Raw genomic sequence first — 15,667 nt, 5'->3', positions numbered from 1 at the left:
TTTTTTTTTTTTTTTTAAGGCACCGTAAAAAGACTAAGACAAGTGTATTGCTGATAGGATTTGTCTGCAACCATCCACTGATTGCAGAGACATCTTTAAACAGGTTTTGTTTGGTATTAAGCAATGTATATATGAAAGGGAAGTTTAGAAGCAATACTTTTTAACTTATTCTCATACCACCATTCAAGTGGCCAGATCCTGAATCTAGGGATCATTCTCAATTCCCACCTCCTTAGTTCTCACTGAGCACTTCTAATCAACAAGCCCTACTGACTTGACCTCAGCAATGCCTCCCCTGCCCATCCTCCTTTTTCTCCTCTCCTGATAATGCCTAGGTTGGGGATTTCCCCAATCATATCTGAATTCAACTGCTCTCTTTCCTTCTAATTTATTTGATGTAATTAATTGTCAATCCATTTATCTTCCTAATTATATATCCTTGTCCATTTCAAACATTTCCACATGCTCTCCATTGTTCAAAGGATGCCATCTAAACCCCTCATCCTGTCACCATAGGTCATTTGTCCCTGGAGCCCAGTTACATCGCAGGAGGTCTTCTCATGATGCATGTCATGTGCCACTTGTTCCAGATCCTGTGTTACTGCCCTAACACCCTTCAGCTGTCACCCCTTGCTGTGTCTGTCTATGTGCGCTCTACCAACAATGCTATTCCCTAAATGCTCCTCTATGAAGTCTGCTTAGATCCTGCAAGTTTGGATGAATTTCTCCCCTTCTCATTTTCCCTGTAGTTCACTAATTGCTAACTGGTTGAGATTGCAATAACACAAACATGGGGCTATTGTCTTTTTTCCCCAGATTGTCACCTTTTGGGAAGTGGGAGTGGAGGCCTAATCATCACTGCACTGCCCCTCACCCACACCCAGTAATTGATCAATGAATGTTTGTTCAAATGAATCAAAATTAATTAAATTAAAATTGAGAGCAAGCATGAAACTAAACCTGACTAGATGCAGAAGCCTTAATCAGGATAAACAACGATTCCCCTGAGCTCCTGTCTCGTGAACGCTGACTGTTTTCTCTGCCTGGATGACTGTAAGAAGTGGATAATGTGGGAATAAGGATGGCTGAGCCTTCATTGAATACTGGTTATGTGCCAAATGTTATAGGTCCTTTTTGTCAAAAAATATTCCGAAGTTTATAAATACGGATGACATATTTTCCACCTCTTTGTCCACATTTACTACTTCCCTTGAATAAATACTGTTCTTTTGGAAGCTCTGTATTGCACAGATCTGAGATTTATGACCCAAGACAAAAGACAAATGAGAAGTACTGTCCAAAGAATGCCCACAGGAGACTTTTGTGTTAATGAGTTGGTTGCAGATAGTCCCAGACCAATCATTTAAAGTTGGCATAGTGGACTAGCATAGTGGGGGCTACCAACCTTCAACTAGACACATGGTAAGGAAGTACAACTTCTTTGAATATACAGGCACAGAACTATTACATTAGGCTATGGAGGGTGTGATGGGTAGGGTTTGGTGTCAACTTGGCTGCCCCTGAATTCTCATTGATTTGGCAGTTAAGATGTAGTATCCCCTATGATGAGATCTAATATAATGTAATCACTTCCATAATGAGGTCTAATATAATGCAATCACTTCAATTATGAGATCTGCTATGAGCAGCCAACCAACAGAAAGGAAATTTCCTTAGGGATGTGGCCTGCAACATCTTTCATCTTACAAGAGATAAAAGGAGAGAGGAATGAGCAGAGAATAGGGACTTACTACAAATGAAAAAGAAAAGTTAAAGTGGAGTGCATCCTTTGGCCAACTGGTCCCTGCATTGTGAAGCTCCTAGATCCAGAGAGAACTTGATGCAAAGACACATGGAGATCTCCAAAGAAAGCTGGGTCTGCAGGTGCTTAAAGGAGATAAGGACTTTTTTCCAGAGCTACTGCTCTGGATTTGTACCTTCCAAACTGTGAAATAATACAATTCTGTTTATTAAAGCCATCCATTTGTAGTACTTCTGTTATATCAGCTCTAGAGAACTATGACAGAGGGACCGTCCCATGAAAATGTGAGGCAGTATGGCAAGCACTGGGGTCCTGGTGTGGCACTGTAGGATAAGCACTCGACCACAATGCTGGTTAGAACCACAAGATTGGCAGTTGAAACTCACTAGCAGTTCCTTAGAAACCCTACACAGTTCTCTGAGTCAGAATTAACTAGATGGAACTTAACAACAACATGGCAAGTATTTCCCTGTATCTCTTTGAGCATGGGGATGGTTAATCATGGGCATGTGTGTGTATACCAGGTCTGGATTAGTGTGATACCTGGGTAGGATGGCAAGAGCTCAGTAACTATGCCCACTGGTCAATGTGCACATCTGAATGTGAACTTGGCAGGCATCCTCAAGTTCATGTGAGTGCATGTGGGCAAACTCTCCATGAGTGAATGTCACCTCTGAAGATTCACCATGTCTGAATACGGTTCTGTAGCATATGTGTTTCTCTGATAATTGAACATAAACTTTCTGAATGAGTGGGTACAACATCCAGAGAATGTAAGTGTTTGGAAAAATGAGTGAGTTTATCACATTTCATTCTTTGCATATCTGTGTCTCATAGGTGTGTCCACAGAGCCAGCTGGAGACAACAACTTAAATTATTTCAAGATAAACTCCCTCCTCAACTTTAGGGTCCTTCTTAAGGAGTATTGCTGTGTTTATCAGGACAGCTAAGCTCAAAAGCAGAACAAGACCCCACACCCAAACATAGAGGGCACAGAATGAGAGTGTAGAGATTTACAACAGAGGTCAGGACCTACGCTGCTTTGCTTACAACTATCCTAAGTAAAACTTTGATCTGTCCAAAGTGCTGACTAGTAGCTTGACCCATTGAGAATCCATTCATTACTCATAGACACAAGGGGGAAAGCAATAAATAACAATTGAGTGATTGAATGAATCAGATAATCTCTTGAGTTTCCTTACAAGGATAGCAATGGTGTTGTTGTTGGTGTGCTGTGGAGTTGATAGCATTGTTCTTGTTAGATGCCATCAAGTCAGTACTGACTCATAGTGAATCTATTCACAACAGAACGAAACACTGTCAGGTCCTAGGGCAACCTCACAATCATAGTTACACCAAAGTCCATTGCTGCTGCCACTGTGCAGATCCATCTCATTGGGGTCTTACTCTTCTTTGCTGACCCTCCACTTTACCATACATGATATCCTGACTTCCAAGGAGCACTCTAGCTATACTTCTTCCATCACAGATCTGTTTGTCCTCTTGGAAGCCCATGGTACTTCCAGTATTCTCCTCCAACACTGTAACTCAAAATGCATCAATTCTTCTGTGGTCTTTCTTATTCAGTGTCCAACTTTTTTATGCATATGAGGTTATTAAAAATACCATAGCTTGGGTCAGGCGCACCTTAGTCCTCAAAATGACATCTTTGCTCCTCAACACCTTATACTGGTTTTGTGCAGCAGATTTGCCTAATGCAATACGTCTTTTGATTTATTGACTGCTGTTTCTGTGAGTGTTGATGGTTGATCCAAGCAAAATGAAGTCTTTGAAAACTTGAATCTTTTCTCCATTTATATGGGTGTTGTTTATTGGTTCAGTGGTGAGGATTTTTATCTTCTTTATATTGAGCTGCAAGCCATACCAAAGACTGTGGACTTTCATTTTCATCAGTATTTTAAGTCCTCTTCACTTTCAGTAAGCAAGGTTGCATCATCTGCATATTGCAGTTGTTGATAAGTCTTTCTCCAATCCTGATGCCACATTTTTCGATAACATTAGTTCTTAAGACTCTTCAGCATTGGGTTAGGGGCACTCAACCTATCCAGTCCCAGATCAGAAGGGACCAACAACCTCATCTCCAGTAGTCAGAGTTGGAAAGAGCTGTGGGACCTTACTTGCCCATTTTATCTCTAGCCACCACTAGGGTTGATCCTATCCATATGACAAGTCCTTCGTCTTGATTTCTCATTGCAGTCTTCTTATTCTACCCTGGAGTCCTCCTGTTATCCTTGCCCTCTAAACTGAGATCCCAATTCCTTAGAAGTACTATGGGGATGGATATTACTCCTAGAATCATTTTCTCTTGTCTCTGTACCTCCTACTATGGGATGGATCCAGGAGAGTCACAAAGCTGATCTCAGGTATAGTCTATGGTTGGAATGAGGTTCCACAGTTGTGGACAATCACAACTTAGCCTTAAACAATTGAATGCTGGGATCAGCACTGGAATGCGGACCACAAGGATCAGTTCAAATCCAACAGCTAGTCCTTGGAAACTCTATACAGGGTCACTGTAAGTTGTAACCAACTCAACGACACTTAACAAAAACAACAACATGGCCCAGAAGGGAGGTACAGCATTTTTATAAGAGACAACCTGTATCCTGGCCATCTTCTCCTCCCCACCAATCTGATTATTGAAGACTCACTCTAAATTCAACTAAATTGAACAAATAATTTAAGAAATACTGAGACAAAGAGAGACTAAAGGATCCATGACTGTCAAACTGTAGTAAAAGCCGAAACCCAGACTTCTGATTCACAGTTCAGTATCCTTTCATCTTCTCTACTTTCCTTCTTATTTTGTATACCACCAAATATGAAAAGGGATTTCTGAGCATATTTTACTTGGTAAAATAAGCTGTTTAGTTCCATCCTACCCATCCTCATCTGAAATCATAAAGAATAAGAAAGGCATTTATGAGGTAAACTTTGTAGACAACATATAGTTCTGGTCCAACGGGGATTAACATGTCAAACTATACCCAGCACCTCCCTCAGGCTCATGGTGTCTGCAGCTTGTACATTCAGAAGCAATCCTGCAATTGCCAGAAAGATGTAAAGCATTTTGTTATGTAAGTCTGTTTGCTAGGAGATTGAGCCTCTCTTGAAAACCGGGGACCATTGATTATGGAGGAATGGAGAAGAAGCAGCACTTGTAAGCTGTGCAACTTTTCTTTCTCTGACATATTTATTTGGGGTGGTGGTGGTGGTGGTGGTGGTGAAGACCAGAAGCAGGGTATTATTTTTGTTTCTTGTAGTAACTCCACTCTCATCATAATTCCCTTGAAAATACATTTATCTAAGAGCAAGCTTTTTTCCAGCTCGCTTATAATGATAAAATCATACCTAGATAAGAACAACTCCACAAAAGTCATATCTCTAACTCAGAAGAAATGGTTGAAATAAACTCTTCTATTCATTTGTAAAGAGAAGGGACACTATACAGTAGAAAACTGAGCATGTAAAGGCTCAACTCACAATATACTGCATTTAGTCATACATCTTCACCTCCTGTGCAAAGCTCTCTATTTCTCTCAGGAGAAGTTGGACATTTATGACCTTTTTCTTTGCATACCATTATCCTGAAGTTCTGTTCTTGTATGGGACCCTACAAGCCAGGCTGAGTGCCAACCTCAACTAGTTCATTGGTGATGGTGCTGCTGCAAGACAAAAAGGAGTTTGTAGTAATTGTTATCATGATTAATTACGACTGTCACAGTTGTAAAGGTAGAAGTATTGCAACAAAAACGTGGGCGTGGTTAATCTTACAGTCCAGAAACAGAGGATCTTAGGACCATCAAGGGAGAAGAGCACAAGCAGAATGCGATACCTTATCCAGAGAAGCAGCAACACCAGAGACGGAGGCAGAGATGGGGACATAGAGAGAAGGAGCAGCTGAGGACTCTAGATTCACGGGAAAGAGAGGTACTGAGAGCTGGCAGCCAGGAGGCAGACTTGTGTCCTTTGGTGGTATAAATTATTTTATATGCCTGAGTTTTGTGTTTGTTGTTTTTTTTAAAAAAAAGAGCTAAAGTTAAACATTGCTAACCAATGGTACATGGAGGGGATTATAATCATTGTAATGAAATGAGGTGTATGATTTGATTAATGTAAAACTGATGACCTGCCCTGTCCACAATAAAACCTTAAAAAAAAAAAAAAAGGCAAACACTCATAAATAAATAAATAAATAAAAAGATAAAAAATAAAATCCCGTAATTAAATTAAAAAAAAAGAAAAAAAGGGGTTTGCACTTTCTTTTTTCCACCTCCCTGGCTTTGACTTTCTCACTCTGCAGCTCAGCTTCAATATCGATCAGGGAACCTCTTTGCTACCGTGACTGAGGCCTCCCAACACCTAACCTTACAGACCCAGGTTTCTGGCAACTTCTGGTTTTTATCCAGCCTCTAGTTTCAGCATCTTCTGTCATCTGAGGTAAAGACATTCCACTCTAGTCCCAGGTCCCAAGGCTGCCAACTTGCAGAGGACAGTTGCCTTCAGACCCTTTCAAGACAATCGTTGTTATGTGCAATCAAGTTGGTACTGACCCATAGAGACCTTATGAACAACTGAATGAAACACTGCCCAGTCCTGCATCAACCTCACAATCATTGCTACATTTGAGCCCATTGCTGCTGCCACTGGGCTAATCATCTTGTTGGGGACTTCCTCTTTTTCTCCAACCCAAGACCATAGCCAGCAGGAACTCCTCCGAATGGCTGTAAAAAACCCTGCTGCTTGACTGTTCTACTCTCTCTGATTCTTGAACAACATGTATTTCCTGCTAATGGTTTAGGAGGTAGCTCATGCTTCTCTGACTAGGCATCTTGGAGGGGGACCAGAGACTTATGAAAGCCATCCATCCATTATGAACACTTCCTGTGGTCCCTGTCTATGGCCAGGAAAGATGTCTCTAGCCAGGGGCTACATCAACTCAGACTGCTGAAGTCAGAGGACCAATGGTGGTTGTTGCTAGTTGTCACTGAGTTGGTTCTGACGCATAGGGACCCTGTGTACAACAGAACGAAACACTGCCTAGACTGAGCTGTTGCTTAATTCACAGGTGAAAATTCCCCAGCTCCAGGAAGAGGAACGTTTGGGGTCATATTCTGCCTGATAGAGACCCAGAAAGGTTATATTCATAGATAAATACGGTGATTATCTGTTTTAACTGATTTAAAAGACAAATGCATAAGATAAATTTTCAATATTTTTTTGAGTGGGCTAAAGCATAAATATAGGATATACGAGGGGACTTCGAAAAGTTCATAGAAAAACGGAATTCATGAAATAATGTAATTTTTCCATGGGCTTTTGACGTCCCCCTTTGTATATCACAAAAACAATGTAAAGAAGGGGGCTGGAGCTGTACTGAAAATATAGCAATGCAGTGCAGTGCTGGTATAAGGATAGAAATATAGATGTGTATTTCAACCTAAGAAATATAGATCAATCAATCAAGGAGAGGCCAGAAATAAACCGCTATATTCATGGCCAACTAATTTTCTACAAGGAGCGCTGTGTTTTGTAGGGTAAGCCCTGGACTGCTAACCATAAGGCTGACAGCTCAAACCTACCAGCTGTCCTGCAGGAAAAAGATGAAGCTTTCTACTCCCACAAAGATTTACAGGGTCACTGTGAGTTGGAACTGACTTAACAGCACCTAACAATAACAACAATTTTCTCCTAAGGTGCCAAGGCAATTCAGTAGAAAAGGAATAATATTTTCAACAATTGTAAGTCCTGGTGTGGCACTGTGAGTTAATGCGCTGGGTTGAAAGGTCGATTTGAGCTGAAAAGTCAGCAGTTCAAGCTCACCAGCCACTCCTTGGAAATCCTAATCAGGGTTTCTATGAGTCAGAACTGACTTGATGGCACTAAACAACAACAATAATTTTCAACAAATGGTGCTGGGTCAATTGAAGACGTGCATGCAAAACTAAATCTAAACCCTTCTGTTAAACCGTATACAAGAATGAACAGAAAATGGATCGTAGTCCTAAATACAAGAGCTAAAATTATAAAACTTTTTAACCTTGGATTTAAAATAATAATAATAAGAGTATGTAGCTACAATACAAAAAATGTTATCCATTAATGGGAAGAATAAAGGCAAAAACAAGATTTAGATGTTACTAAAAAATTTGATTACTAAAAGATTTGACCAGACATTTCACCAAAGATTATTAGCAAACGTCTAATTGTTGTTAAGTGCCATCAAGTTGGTTCCGACTCATAGCGACCCTGTATAGAGATTCTGAGAAGTGGCTGGTGTGATTGAATCGCCTACCTTGGGGTTCACACCAACTTTGCAGTCCAGCACATTAACTGACAGCACCATACCAGGGCTCCAAATGTCTAATACTCTAATGAGAAGATGCCTAGCACCTTTCGTCATTGTCCTTGTTAGGTGCCACTGAGTGGATTTCGACACATAGCAATCCCATGTGACAGAATAGAACTGCTCCACAAAATTTTCTTGACTGTAAACTTGACAGAAGCAGATTTCCAGGTCTTTCTCTCACAGAACTGCTGGGTGGTTTTGAACCACCAGCCTGTAGGTTAGCAGCCAAGTGCTTAACTTTTGTACCATTAGACTTTTTATTTTGTTATTAGGGAAATGTACATCAAAACTACCACGAGAACCCACTACACACCCACTAAAATTACTGTAATAAAAAAGACAATAATATATGTTGATAAGGATGATGAAAATCTGGAACCATCACACATTGCTGGTGGGAAAATGGAATGGTAGTTTCTTAAAAATGGGAGTTATCATAAATGGACCATTCACCCAACCATTCTGAAAACACATCCCCACAAAGACATGTATATAAATGTTCGTGGTGGTGGTTATGTGCCATGGAGTTGGTTCTGACTCATAGAGACCCCTGTACAGGGTTTCTGAGGCTATAAATCTTTATGGGAGCAGAAAGCCTCATCTTTCTCCCCTGGAACAGCTGGTAATTTCGAACTACTGTAAATGTTCATAGCAGTTTTATAATAGTCCAAATATGGAAACAATCTAAATGCCAACTGCATGATGAATGGATACATAATATATGGTAATTTGAAATGTTGAGGAAATGGAAATTTATGAAGATGGAAATCAGATTAGTGAATTCTTGGGACTGGAGTTGGGATCAGAGATAGAGGAACACAAGGGATCATTATGGTGTGATGGAAATATTCTAAAATGGAATTGTGGGAATGGGTGCACAATTCTAGACATTTACCGACAATCATTGAATCGAGTGACTTTTATGGCATGTAATTTATAATGGGTGAATTTTATGGTATGTAAATGATACCTCAATAAAGTTATTAAATATGAGTGAAATGGACTGAATAATCTTGGATGGTTTCTCCCTGCAAAAGTCTATGCTTTAGCATTCAACTATGCACACATTTTAATACAAAAATGCTATGATAAACCATTGGCATTATGGTACAAGACAAGCTAAGAAACAAGTGTGAACTTTGTAATCCCAACAGAATCTAGCTTTGCAATTGCATTCCCCACATTAAAGGTCACTTGGAACCACTGAACAGAAATTCACAAAGATGTATATATTAGTCAGCCAACTTTTATCCCAGGCCTCTGGGAATTCCCATTTTTACTCACTATTTGCCTAGTCAAAATAGTCCCTCAAGGAGGCAAGGAAATTGTGTGTTTGTAGTGGGGAGGGTAATGAGTCATGCAGTCTATATCAGATTGTGTAACTGTGTATTCATTTTCTGACTAGCTGTGTTATCAATTGTCCCCTCTGCCTTGGTTTCATGCATCTATTCATCAGAATAGCTACATTGAATGGCTACAGTGGAGCAGTTACAAGTTTTGAATGTAACATGACTTCTGGGGATCCGGAGCTCAGAACCAAGATGGGGAGACTGATACGATAATGCAGTGAGGTGAGGGCAGAAAGATGAACTCGGCCATCTAAGGATTTTGACAGCAGGAGAACTTAAAGGACAATGTGAGCACTAGACGTAATGCTTCCAAAACGTGTTGTCTCTTAAGTGCTCTATAAAATTGGCTTGCTTCATCAGGATTACAGCATGCATTATTATTATTGTTGTTATCAGGTGCTATCAAGTCGGAACCAACTCATAGCGACTCCATGCACAGCAGAATGAAACAATGTCCAATCCTGGGCTAGCCTCATTACCGCTGCCACACTTGACACCATCAATGCCACCTGGCTAATCCATCTCGTTGGAGGGCTTCCTCTTTGTCTCTGACTCTCCATCTTACCCAGCATGCCATCCTTCTCCAGCGATTGTTCCCTCCTGACAATATGTCCAAAGTATGAGAGATGAAGTTTAGCCATCCTGGCCTCCAAGGAGCACTCTGACTGCACTTCTTCCAAAACAGATCTATTGGTTCTTTTGGCAGTCCATGGTACTTTTAGTATTCTCCTCCAACACCACAATTCAAAGGCATATAGTGCTACCAAATTACACAAGCAAGAGTTTTCTTGTTTTCCACTTGGACACTTTGAATTGCACTTGATAAACTTAATAAAAAATGGATTTTGTGCAGAAATTTAGAGGAAGAAATATATGTTGTGTGAAGCAATAATAACAATGCAGTTGAAGTATTCAAGTATGTTTAACTTACTTTCAGATGAAAGCAATGGAAAATGTGTAAGAAGTCAGACAATCATCTGCTGAAAGTTAGTTTCATATTCTCTTCTCCAGTATTTTGAAAACAAGTATAACTAGCTTTTGTGGAGCATGTACTGGATTTGAGATAAATTTTAAATCAAAATTAAAAAGACGGCTATTTCCCTCTTGGTAACGAGTCTTGTCTCTTTTATAATACCATACTTCCAATTCATAAGCAATTCATGTCAGATTCAATGTATATCCAGAATTGGACAATTTTTATCATCTCCACAACCACCACCCTGGTCTAATAACCCATAATCTCTTGATTAGATTATTGAAATAGTCTCCCAACTGAACTTTCTGCTTCAACCCTTGCCACCCTTGAAATCATGAACAGCGTGACCTCTTATGGCTCCTATCTTGCTTAGTGTAAAAGGAAAAGAAAAATGTCTACAAGCTTCTCTCTCTTGCTCTGATCTCTCTGGCCTCATCTTTTCTAATTCTGCTCATTACTCTGACTTCTTAGCATTCCTTGAATACTCTTAAGTTGCTTCCATCTCTAGGCCTTTGAACTTGACATTGCCTATGCTTTTTGATCAAATAGATACTTTGCTTGCTCCTTCACCCCTTCCAGTGAGGTCTTCAATATATTTTAAATAGTAACCCCAGCCCACAACCTACCCTCGTCTGCTTAATTTTTCTCCATGTCATTTATCACCATCATTTATGCATAGGTGTGTGTGTGCAGACATATGCTTAAGAGGTTAAGTCACTAACAGAGGATGGCAAAGCACAGAGCCTGTCACCTTCCATGGGAAAAGATGACTGAATAAAATGCAGGGCCAGTTAGGTGATATTTGGATTGATGACCTTGATTTGGTGACCTTTTCTAAAACAACACTGAACTAACAAGCAAAACCCAGGTTTTCATTCTAGCTCTACCACTGGCTAGCTCTGCCTGACAGGCTGAGCAAATCACTTTACCTCTAGAATCTTACATTTAACATGGGATCATTCTGGCCAATGCAATAAGACACAAAACAGAAGAGCTATACATTTTAGAAAGGAAAGCAATTCATCATCATTTGGAGATAATACGACTGTGACCTAATATATCCAAGAGAATCTACTGACAGAATTTTAAAATTAATAAAAGAATTCAGTAAAGTGGTTTGATAGAAGATAGAGATAAATAAACTGCACAGCATGTAATGGAAAAATCCTTTTAGAATAGAGTCCTTTTAAAAATAGCTAAGAATATCACAAGTAAGAAATGTACAGGACTGAGTTGGGGAGAAAAAAAAACAAAATCTCTATTGAATGATATAAAAGTGTATCTTCAATCCCTAGTGCAGGATTTGATGATTGTTGTTAGGTGCCGCCCACTCAGTTCGGACTTATACGTGATCTCATGTCCAACCGAACAAATGTCCAGGCCTGCCCGTTCTCACCATCCCTGTATGCTAGAGACAAATTGTTGCAGCCACCATGTCACTCCATCTCATTGAAGACTTTCTTCTTTCTCACTGATCCTCTGCTTTATTAAGTATGATTTTGTTTTTGCCAAAGGACTAGTCCTTCCTGATAACATTCCCAAAGTACATGAGATGACATCTTGCTATCTTTACTTCTAAGGAGCAGTATAACTGTACTTCTCCCAGGATAGATTTGTTCATTCTTTGGCAGTCCATGGTATATTCAGTATTCTTCATCAACACCATAATTCAAATTTATCAATTTTTAGTTTTCCTTTTTAATTGTTCAGCTTCCCCATGCATCTGAGGTAACTAAAAATACCACAGCTTGGGTCACGGTTTGCTGTTGTCGAACTTAGGTGCTGTCCAACTGGTTCTGACTCATAGCCACCCTATGTGCAACAGAACAAACTATACATTTTAGAAAGGAAAGCAATTCACCATCATTGCCTGGTCCTGCACCATCCTCACAATTATTGTCATGTTCAAGCCCATTGCTGCATCTATCTTGTTGAGGGTCTTCCTCTTTTTCACTGATTCTCTCCTGAGTATGATATCCTTTATCAGGAACCGGTCCCTCCTGATAACATGACCATTGTGAGATGAAGTATTTCCATCCTCCCTTTTAAGGAACATTTTGGCTGTACTTCTTCCTAGACAGATTTGTTGGCTTTTCTAGCAGTCTCTGGTGATTTCAATATTCTTCACCAACACCATAACTCAAATGCCTCAATTCTTCTTAGGTCTTCCTTATTCATTGTCCAACTTCCATATGCAGATAAAGAAATTGAAAACACCATGGTTTGGATCAGACACACATTAGTCTTTTAAGTGTCATCTTTACTTTCTAACACTTTCAAGAGATTTTGTGCAGCAGACCTGTCCAATGAAATGTATCATTTGATTTCTTGACTGCTGCTTCCATGAGCACGATTGAGGGTCCAAGTAAAATGAAATCCTTGACAACTTCAATTTTTTTTTCCATTTGTCATGATGTTGTTTTTTGGGGCCGGTTTGTTTTCTTTCCATTAGGTTGTAATCCATATTGAAGGTTGTAGTCATTTGTTTTTATCAGTAAATGTCTGGAGTCCTCTTAGCTTTCAACAAGCACAGTTGTTACACCTGCACATCACAGGTTGTTAATGAAACTGCTTTCAATCTTGATGAGTTCTTCATATATGGCATATTCTCACTATTTGCTCATCATACAGACTGAATAAGTATGAAAACTTTACGAATAGCGTGGCTTGTTAATGGGAGTTAAATAATTGTGCTGAACCGGAAATAGATAAATTGACAGAAATGCTGTTACCCTGGATGAAATCATCAAATATTGTGAAAAGTTAATCTCTTACCAAATTGGTTTTCATTTTCTTTGAGAAAAAGCAAATTGTACAAACTATGGGGAAATTGGGTGGCATCTCGGAACCCTAAAGTCATGGATACACATGCTTTTGCAATTCCAATATTTTCAATGGAATTTGCTTGTTTCTTTGTTTAAGACAAGAGCTATATTTACAAACTTTGATGTTTAACAAGGGGAATTAAGGTGAATAATCATTCCTGGATATTAAAAGTTAAAAAGAAATGGGAACACACATGTGCTTTTCTGAGTAAGTGGATTTAACACACAGAAATACAAACAACACAAATCAATGCAAAAGAGAAGCAATGCTCAATAAATGACATTGAACAATTTCACAATTATGATGAAAAACAACATATTTAACACCTTACCACATATGCTAAACCATATTAAATCTCAAGGGGATAAAATTTAGTGCATTTATTGAAAATTTTCAGAATGCCCCTGGCTACCAAATGCGATCTTTGATTGTGATTTTTTATTGGATACTGGTTGAATTTTAAAATGCCTTAAGTGCACTTAATTTGAACAGTTGGGGAAATTTGAATATGGAATTCTGAAGTATATGTTAAAACCATTGACACAGAGTTGATTACAACTCATAGCAACCTTACAGGACAGAGCTGAACTGCTCCAAAGGGATCCCAAGGATGTCACTACAGAAGCAGACTGACACATCTTTCTCCCATGAAGTGGTTGGTGGATTCAAACCATTGACCTTTTGATTAGCAGCCAAGTGCTAACCCACTGCACCCCAGTTCTTTGAAGTCTACATCTGATACCAGTATGAGATCAGTCTTAAATATTCTAAGTGTGCTGAATGTAGTTCTACTCTGTTGTAAAGTGTCGTTTTGAGTCAGAATCGACTGGATGGCACATGACTTCTAGGAGATGGCCTTTTTTCTTAGGAGGTACAAGCATGTTTACAAGTGCCAGGATTACTATAATCATTAAATGGCTCAACAACCATATTGTTAAAGGAAGAAAGAGAAACTAAATGACTGGTGAATCTGGAAGAAGGTATATGGATATTTATTGTACAATTGTTGTAACATTCCATAGGTTTGAACATTTTCAAACCATCTTGAGGTACAAAAATATTTTATGATTAACAATAGAAGAACTCTTTCACAAACACACAAGATGTATCTAGGTGAACATGTGAAATGTCTGAAAACAAGAAAAAAAAATAAAACAACAACAAATTAGAAAAGTTATTCCAAGTAAATCTAACAGAGGAGAAAACACTATTTAAGGCATTTATCCTGGTATGGTACTGTAGGATAAGCACTGAACTACTAACCACAAGGTTGGCAGTTCAAATCCACTGGCTGTTCCTAGAAAAGCCTATACAGGATCAATCTGAGTCAGCACCAACTTAACTGTACTTAACAACTATAAAAAACAACAATTAGGTACAAAGGATAATGTTGACAAGTGGGGTCACACAAAAATCAATAAATATAAATATGGTATAGATTATATTCTTTAAATACAATGAACTAGAACTTGAAGTTATTAAACCAAAATTCTAAGCAAGTCTGTTTTTGGAATCTGAAAAGCCTTTGTCATTAAACAAAAAAGAATGACAATAAATTAATTAAGCATTCCATAAAAAGAAAATTAGAATAAACAACACTGGAGCCAGATGGCTTTTCCAATGAGTTCTTTCAGTCTTTCAAGAACAGATAATTCCTATGTTATATAAGTACTTATACAAGATAGAAAAAGATGGAAAATATACCAAATTATTGAAAATGATATCTCTAATATATTACTAAATTAGTTCCTAATAAACATATTAACTAAATATGTAAACTAAATAACTAAATCTATAAAACTAAATACTATAAAAAAGATAGATTTAATAATAGAAAATGTATGAACCAATTACATAAGGAAGTCCAAGCAGAAGGCCATAAGAACATATAAACAGATGCCAAAATGGTATGCGATTAATGTCCATTTCTGATTTTAAAAAATTCACAAAGATAAGTGTGGGAGAGAACTAGTTTTTCTGATCATATTTTAAAGTTATATGTTATATGTTTTGGACTTATAACTAACATGCCTAGTTCTTGAGGTTGCTTGGTTAGAAATAAAACTAGAAGTTTCCTATTTTGGTGTAGAAAATCTCATTGCTAATATGACCAGTGAAAACCAAGTAGTAGTTGTGATAGAATTGAAACTAGTTTCATTGGTAATTATTAGCAGACATGTTAAAGTTATATTAAAATTCACAGGGAGGCATCAGTAGATGAAAATAGCTAAGAACATTTTGAACAAGAATCATTAGGAGTCTTAGTAATATGTTTTATAAACCTGTAATTAAAAGGGGTTGTGTAGATACAATGATCAACAGACAGGAAGATCTAACATAACAGTATGGGTAACCCAACAATAAAGTGATATAACACCCCCCCC

The 15,667-nt window shown here is 38.5% G+C and overlaps 1 protein-coding gene across 1 annotated transcript in view; it reads right to left on the bottom strand.

Moving 5' to 3' along the window:
• Positions 1–15,667, bottom strand: part of LOC102821630 (receptor-type tyrosine-protein phosphatase T-like) — a 1,273,932-nt gene that overhangs the window by 325,470 nt on the left and 932,795 nt on the right. The gene's annotated exons all lie outside the window — the stretch shown is intronic.

This window comes from Chrysochloris asiatica, unplaced genomic scaffold (assembly GCF_000296735.1).
Source record: "Chrysochloris asiatica unplaced genomic scaffold, ChrAsi1.0 scaffold00023, whole genome shotgun sequence".
Classification (NCBI taxonomy): Eukaryota; Metazoa; Chordata; class Mammalia; order Afrosoricida; family Chrysochloridae; genus Chrysochloris; species Chrysochloris asiatica.
Note: the sequence above shows the minus strand (reverse complement) of the source record. Positions and strands in the feature narration are given on the sequence as shown.